At 36.0% G+C, this 8,213-nt stretch overlaps 1 long non-coding RNA gene across 1 annotated transcript; it reads right to left on the bottom strand.

Annotated features, from left to right (window-relative positions):
• Window positions 1-226: 226 nt before the first annotated feature.
• On the bottom strand, window positions 227-6,860 carry LOC128851906 (uncharacterized). The gene is made up of 2 exons (XR_008449439.1): window positions 5,979-6,860; window positions 227-4,598 (listed from the first exon to the last, which is right to left on the bottom strand). It is a non-coding gene; the product is annotated as an uncharacterized LOC128851906 (long non-coding RNA).
• Window positions 6,861-8,213: the final 1,353 nt, after the last annotated feature.

Genomic DNA, 8,213 nt, shown 5'->3' with positions numbered 1-8,213 from the left:
ATACACAAGATCTGGATTCTTCCACATACTGAATTATAAAGCCATATTTCTGCCATCTTTAAATTCCAGGGACTGCAAATGGACAACTCTCTGTTACAGTACAACTCACATTTTAAAGGCCTATTCCTTTGCTGTATGTGCACAAACAATATCTCAGAGTATAGAGAAGCATTTTGAATAAGCTACTTTGGGTTGATGATATAAAAATATTCTACAGAAATTAAAATTAATCTTAATTAATTAACTTTATTAGGCAACTGATCTGTTCCAATTCCTATCTGCTCAGACTTATAAATTGAGTATTCGACTATGTATATTATTTACATGCATATTTCATTATAGTGTGCAATTTTATTTTCTATAATAGCTGCAGTTCAACCAGTTACAGATCTTTCCTGGTGTATGTGGTAGAAGGTCCTGTTCATGGTACAGAAGTTTGAATATCTATGCTTGGAATAAATATGAGAGTACACATACATGAATAAATTAATTCTGACAGTAGAAGTCAGAAACAAACCAAAAAGGCATAAACACATTTATTCTGAAACTTAAATGAATATTTTCAACAATTATAAATGAAATAATTAACATCTTATAACACTTGTGCAACAAACAATCAACATCCATGAATACTGGGTTATGGAAATTCATTCGAAGAACCATGCCACATTGTTTTAGTCATTCCATTATATTTTATGCTTTTGTGTTGGCCTTCCTCCCACTGTTAGTAATCTGGATCTAGGGAATAATCTCCAGGGAACTACAAGTTTGTTTGGAGGGAACTGGTTTTTCCTCACATGTGGACTCTAACTGTTAAAATTCCAAACAATTCCTCATAATAGTTGTGAGTCTGAGCTAAAAAAGAACAGTAATGGCTCTTCTCAAGGGAAGAAGGTATTTCAGCTGAATGAATGGAAACTGATACTGCACAAGAAACTTGAGGTAAGAGCAGTCCAGTTCTGCTTGGTTCCAGAAGAACATTAGCGTGAAAATGAAGAGGCGGAAAGCTGAGTTACATCACCTCGTCAGAACTATCACTCACTGGCTAATTTTCCCAAAGTGCAGAACACTATTTTTAGCTGTTTGCAGAAATATTTGAAACTCTCCTATTTCCTATTAACATTCTTATTGGACTCATAGGCTTCCCATATTATTTTTCTTAGGGATACCACCAAAGCTTGCAGTGGAGAGGAGCCTTCCCCACAACTTGGCAGACATCATTAAATAAGGATAAACCCATGATCAGATGTTGCACAACGCAGGAAATGAGACAGAAGCAATTAGCAAGAGTAAATACTAATGTGGGGCTTTATGACAAAAGTAACCTAAATTTAAGTGTAGGAATTCCCACTAACATACCTGGAAAAGAACCTCACTGGGCTTCCAGAGCCAGTTTCCTTGGATGTCTTTTTTTCCAAATAATTTTGCAATGACATCCTTTTTTAAAGTGTGACAAAAACTTATGTTTTGATTTTATTACCTTTTTTAATTTTATTTGATGGTTCATGAACACCTGTTTAATTGCCCCTTAAATCTGTCACCTCACACAGCTATTTCCACCAAAACCTTAGCTACACGTCAATAACTTATTTCCTAAAAGATTTCAATTTAGACATCTGACAGATTTAGGAAACAATGAAGTGTTTGTATTTCTAAAGTTCTCATGCAATTAAAATACTATTATTTGCCAGAAGCATTTAAGGAAAATTTAATGCACTGTATGAGTGTCCATACAAGCATACATGTGTGAGATAAATTGTTAGCTTCTGTTTATAAACTAACAACCTGTTTCCAGTGACTGACATTGTAGAAATGTTGAATTAGATCTCTTCTCTATTAATCCCATTTAGTGACCCAGATTACAACACATCAATGTACTAATAATGAAATATTTTAATTTATGTATTTAGTTGTAATTTTCTGCATTCACATTTAAGTATTTCTGCAGGTCTCTGCATTCGGAAAATTATGCTGGAAAGAGTTTGCATAGATTTTCCACTGCTCCCTGCAGCCACCAGCAGCCTGAAAGCATAGAATCATAGAATCATTTGGGCTGGAAAAGACCATCTCACATTTCAGAAGTCCTTGCTGTATTTGCCACTTATTCCACTGAGAATACTTATGTGGTCTACCAAAATAAAAGTTATTAAATTGCTGCATATTACCACAATTCAAATATAAAATATTCTTGATATGATTCCAAAGGGCAAAGAGTGGTTCCCCCCCTCTCTTTTAAATGGATTAACGTACCAAATAAGCCTCTTCCCCTCCTCTTGTTTCACTGGAAAGATTTATAGCACAGTGCGGTTCTAGCCGGCTATTGGGCATTGCTGGCTGACTGCTGCATCACGGAGCTCTTTAGCCGTAGAGGTTGGTTTGCATCCTGATGAGATGCGGATTCAGCCTGCCAAGGCTTGGCATCACTGGAGCTATAGCAGAGCTGTTATTCATCTTCAGTCTCACTTGGAGGAACTTCAGTCAAGCTGAGAGTTTTGGACCACATATTTGGGCTCACACTCGGTAGTGCTGAGCTCCCATGGACATCAGATGCCAAATCCCCTCTGAGACGTGGATCTTCAGACTGTGGTGGCACAAAATCAGCATTCGCAAAGAATTAATCTGTTATCAAAATGTCTGGGGAGGAATTTCCGTAAATTTTTTTGTAAGGTACCCAACTCGTGTTGCTGTTGTAACATGGCATACATGTTGGTATGCCAGCTCACACGTGTGACCTGCTTGTCAAACAGACCTGTCAGATTTTTGACAACTGGTAATTTCAATCATCTGTACTTTTTTATGCAAGGCAAACTCTTTGCAAGAGATAAATTCCTTGTGAGGAATTGTTTAGCCAATGCTACACCTGTGTGAGCTTGGCTGTCTACAGCCTGCAGTTCAGACTTTGGCTTGAGAGGGGTAGAGAAAGGGTTGATATGGAGATTCAAGCTAATATTTTAACTACCAGACTGTCATAGCTATGACCAACTCAGACAAAGAAAGCAAGACTTGAAGCAGTCTGATGTCCTTGGAAGTTCATGTTATTTGCAAAGGAGGCATGAAAATAAGATGCTAATTAGTGAGGAAGTCTATTGATTCAGGGCACTTCTGGACAATGTAGATTTTTGTGAAAGTATAAGAAAAAGGATATCAGCACACTCCCCCACACATGCTGTAATAAAATAGGATGCCTACAAAAAAATCATTGGATTTTCTCTCTGAAAACTCAAAGCCTTTCCTGATTTCCATAGCAGAATGATTTATATTTAAGTCTTACAAAATGCAGTGTTAATAACAGATCCAGAGGACTCATTAAAAAATAAAGTTTGAAATCTTTTGTGAAAGTCACCTGACTAAATTCTTCCTGTCTGTGTCTTAACTAGTCAACCCAAGATTCCTTTAGACTCAACAGACTAAAATAGATTAGCTTTGTTTTAGTTGTTTTAGTACAATTCACCTTAGGCATTCTAGATACTGACGTTAGGATAAACTGAATTGCACTTTAGCAGCGTCTATTTCTCCCCACTGACTGTAAGGGCACTAAAGCGATAAGTTCTGATGTTCATATTCATAAATGTTTACAGTTAGGCATTTGAATCCCATTTGTTCGATCTATTACAGTTAATAAAGCAGAAAATTTAGTTACCCCACAGGTCATAGTTACAGTGAGAATAGATTAATTCAAGCCTTGTATTATTTTTTGATCTATTTGCTTATGGTCATTTTTGGAGACAAATACTTGAGGAGACAGACTCTAGGATGTGAACTAGATGGGTTGGTATTGTGTTCCTCTGTTCCTAATCGCAGCACTGAGAATACTATAAAATATAAAGAAAAGAAAAAAACAGCTTAAACTTTGAAATGTAAAAAGTGACCATCAAAAGAAAGGACCCTAGACTTCGTGCTAGAGAAAAGACAGGTTTATAAGATAAGTAAAAGCTAAACAATTTAGACGGAGCCTCTTATGACCCAGTTCAAATATTTCTAGTGGCTTACATGATGCTGACTTACTGTGTACTACATAAAGTACGAAGCTTAAAAGGTATGAGGAAAATGCAGTTAAAGGACCTCATAAATGAGATTGACCCTACTAAGGGTTTGCAAAACACACTAGAACCATAAAAGCAGAGCTTTGAGAAATGCAGTATTTCTAGTTATTATCTACAGTTGCCTACCATAGCAGAAGGGATTATGCTATCCTTAATTAGGGGGTGTACCAACTGTTTAAGAGATTTAATTTGAATTTGGATTAAGCTCAACATTTAGGTGACTGAATCTTTATATTACAATAAGTGAAAATGAAAGAGGAAATAATAAGAAATATAAGCATTTTATATGATACACCAAGTAGTTTATAGTGTATTAAGAGATCATGTAAATGTCACAGATAACTTGCATTGTCATAAGAAGATATAACTTATCCTTTTCTGTTTGAGGCAAGAAGGATGGGAAAGCTCAGGTTTCATTCGGGAACTGCCCAGCTTTTTTATTGAAACATTGACATCTCTTGGACTCCTGGATCCATGTTGTGAAATTTTGTGTGACCAAGTAAGTCACATTATGTTCTGTGCTGAAGCCTGGGAAATGCGAAAGGACTGTTGTTTCTGAAAACAGAAAAATGTTGTAAACTTTTTATTTTATTCAGCAGAACAAACAAATTTTTAAACTTCCCTGTAAAAGGTTACTGAACAAATATTTTCACAAGCAACTCACTTGCCAACAGAAGAATTATCAGCCTTTGTCAAGTTTTACATCATCCATTCTCTTAAAAACAAGACAATGTATTAAGCTGCATCTTACAATCCATTTAAGGGCTTCGTATTGAAGAAAAATCCTATACCTCCATTCAGAAAAACTTCTAAACTTCTTCACAAAAGCAAAGACTTAGAGGGATCCTGCGGTGTGTCCACAAGGACAAAACTCACTGGCAAAGATCTCTCCTGAAGTTAAAATCCCATAATTTAACCTCAAGGCCATCCATCCTTTTTGGGTATTGTAGTCTGCCTCCTTTTTGAATGCCACATTTGGAAAGTGATTTGAAGCAAAATTTCTTCCACTACTGTGATATTCTTTTCTCTAATGAACTGTCTCTGTTTTGTCATCCACTAATGTACTATTCACAGCTACTATATACCCCTTGTGGGATCAATTACTATATTGTCTGCCCTCTGACAAAAGAGTTTTAGGTGGACAAGGAAAACCATGGCCCTGTTCCTAAAAGAACTGTGACAAACAGCCCAGGTAGTGCATCTAGGCTTTGTGTAATACAGACCGAAGAACTGGTAAATAAAAAGGAGATAAAAATCTGGTACAAAATAGTCCACCACATTATAGATCCCCAAATGTTTCAACCCATGTTATGGTGTGGGCAGAAAAATTCAGTCTACCAGCTGAGAAAAATATGGACCCAAACAAATTAGTAAAAATCTATAGGCTTTAATCAGAGTAGATTCATTTGTATTTACATTAAAAATGCTCTAAAATTTTAGATTTACAATTTTAAATGATAATTAGGCAACTGTACAAAAATCACATGCAAGTCGCAGTATAATTTATCTGCTTAACAAGTCAAAGTGGTAAAAAAAGCAGCTTAACAACTTCCAAACATGTCTCTCCCAAATTTTCATAACATGATCTTATGCTTCAACAGAGTCCTCTCAGACAAGGAAATTCTGCAGCATGAGACTAGAAAGCAACAAAGTAAGCCTTTTTTATACAAACTCATAATTTTAGCCCTATGTCTGCTTATTGCTTTGACTGCTATACTTAAAAGAGGATAACGTTTATTATTTTCTTTACAAGGAATAATTTATAAAAATGAAATTGTCATTGATATCTAAAGGCTTTAAGTTGTCGGAGCTACTACTGGTTGGATTGCGGAAGGTGTGTACAAACAACATTACTTGGATTGAGAGGGAAACTGAACAGTTGAGTGTGGAGAAAAGGTAACATTAATCTTTAATTTGCAAACAAAATGGTTTCACCTTTGACTGAAGTAAGTTTTTGGTTTCTTCAGAGCAGTCATGTTGCTTGAAGTTCAAGTGCAGAGAGCAGTGGATGGTGAGGGACAAAGATATTTTAGTATCCTGTTATACATGCATTGAAAGCAAAGACAAGAACAGTGTTCCTTCAGCTGCAGAAACAAACTACAAACTAAAGAGCTACCAAAAAGTCATAGCATGCAGTAAATAAAAAAACCCTTTATTTTTAATAAATTAAAGGCCATGGTTTTTACTGGCAAGAGTTGTGCATTTCTAACCCTCTCTACAGGTGCAGATCTTTAGCTATTTCTCCAAGTAAGGCAACATTAATTGTTCACCTTTCCCCCATTTGGACCTGATAGTTGAGAGTTAATCTGTAATGAATTCCTGTATTTTTGAAAGTTGACATTATTATTCCATGAATCATAGAGATAGAGCTAAAAAAGGAACAAAACCTACAAACTATCTCTTAAAGATTCAGAAGTAGAACTGAGTAACCCGTTATGAAAAAAAAAAAGAAAATAAGCACTAATAAGATTTCTGTGAGTGCTCACAGCCTTCATACGGCTGAGGATGGTATCAATACTGAACATTACATCAATAATTCTTGTAGAATAAGGAAGATAATCCCTTTTCTTTGTCTGAATCTTTCAACCAAAATAGAAAACAAAACTGGCAGGACATTGAATGCTTGTATGAAGGTTTATGGGACCTCCATAAACCAACATCAAGAGAACACAGCTAACAATTTTGCTGACTAAAAAGAGTAATAACTGTTCGGATTTTACATATTTAGTAACTGAAGTTGCTAATGTGGGATCTGGCCTGCAAAACCAAATATGAAGTTAATTAAATATCTAACAAATGTTTGTGAAGCTACAGAAAGAAAAGCATTTGGTTTTCAATTTCCTTTACTATGTCCCCACCCCACGAATTCCCCCCCAGGCCCATTTCCTTTTCTTGTTCAAATTGAATAGCAACTTTCCCAAGAAGCTTAAGAGCTGAGTTTTTAAAAGAACTTAGGAGACTTATCCACTGAATCAAAGCTCGATTTCAGTGAGATGTGAACACCTCATTCAGCACATTTCTTCTTACCTAAATTAAGCACTGAGTAACGAAATGAAGCAGCTGATAAGATGAGTAATACATATGAATTATGCAAATTAAAAAAAGAAAATATTTATCATCACACTGATATTTTCAGGGCATCATTCTTTCCTTCTCATACTACAAAAGCCAAGAATTGATTGCAGTTTTTGTCCAAGTTCAGTCAGCCTTCCAAACTGAGACTGAATCAGAGTTTCTCTTGCACTTGTCCCAAGGACACAGAGCAGCTTGTTTTCATTAATAAAGCCACTCTTGAGATATTCCTGGGTAATCAAATGAAGGTCTGGTTATAATCATACGCTACACTCTGGGATGCTTATTTTAATGTAGGGAGCAAGGGAAGCAGTTGCAATGAAAATGCTGGCTGTGACAAGGGTTAAGAGTGAGGTCTCCACTGGGTTCATACTAACTGGGTTAAAGCTGTCAGCAATATACCAGCCCCAGCCTACATGACAATCTCATCTTCACTCCCTTCTACTACGTAGCTCATAGTTTCGTTTACTATTAGGAACCGACATGGTAGAAACATGCACAATGATCCTTTTACTTTATTTCTCAAGGTTGTTCTTAAGAGCAGTGAAGTAGGCAAGTTAAAGTCTGAAAGCATCACGGTACTATTACGACCTTTTAATCCAGTTTCCCATGCAATATAGGAATCAAAACACCCATTATTTTTCTGGATCTGCTCCTTTAAAGCCTACTCCTAAACTGGTGCTTGTTTCTCTAATGGAAAGGACTATTTCTCCACGCATGCTTTGTAGACATCTCATCTACTATAGAACTTTAAAGTAACAAGTATACGCATACATTAAGATAATTTCCCCCCATTTCTAATTCCACAAGATTTTTCTTGGTACACCACTGGTTTTTGCAAACCACACGTAAACTTTCAGAATAAACAAGAAGAATAAAAGCTAGAATCAAATTGTATCATGACATAAATATCAACAAGGCTGATGTGAAAAGCAGATTGTGATTTTCAGACTTGAATTGCAGAGGCTGTAGTGCCACCATGAATCGGTCTCATTAAATGATTAAACGAAGCTGTACATCTTGAGGAGTTTCTTGGGACAGCTGTTTGATAGCCTAAATAATTTCATTTCAGGTAACTAATTGAAAGGACTTTTCCAA

Source organism: Cuculus canorus, chromosome 3, assembly GCF_017976375.1.
Source record: "Cuculus canorus isolate bCucCan1 chromosome 3, bCucCan1.pri, whole genome shotgun sequence".
NCBI classification, from domain to species: domain Eukaryota; kingdom Metazoa; phylum Chordata; class Aves; order Cuculiformes; family Cuculidae; genus Cuculus; species Cuculus canorus.
Note: the sequence above shows the minus strand (reverse complement) of the source record. Positions and strands in the feature narration are given on the sequence as shown.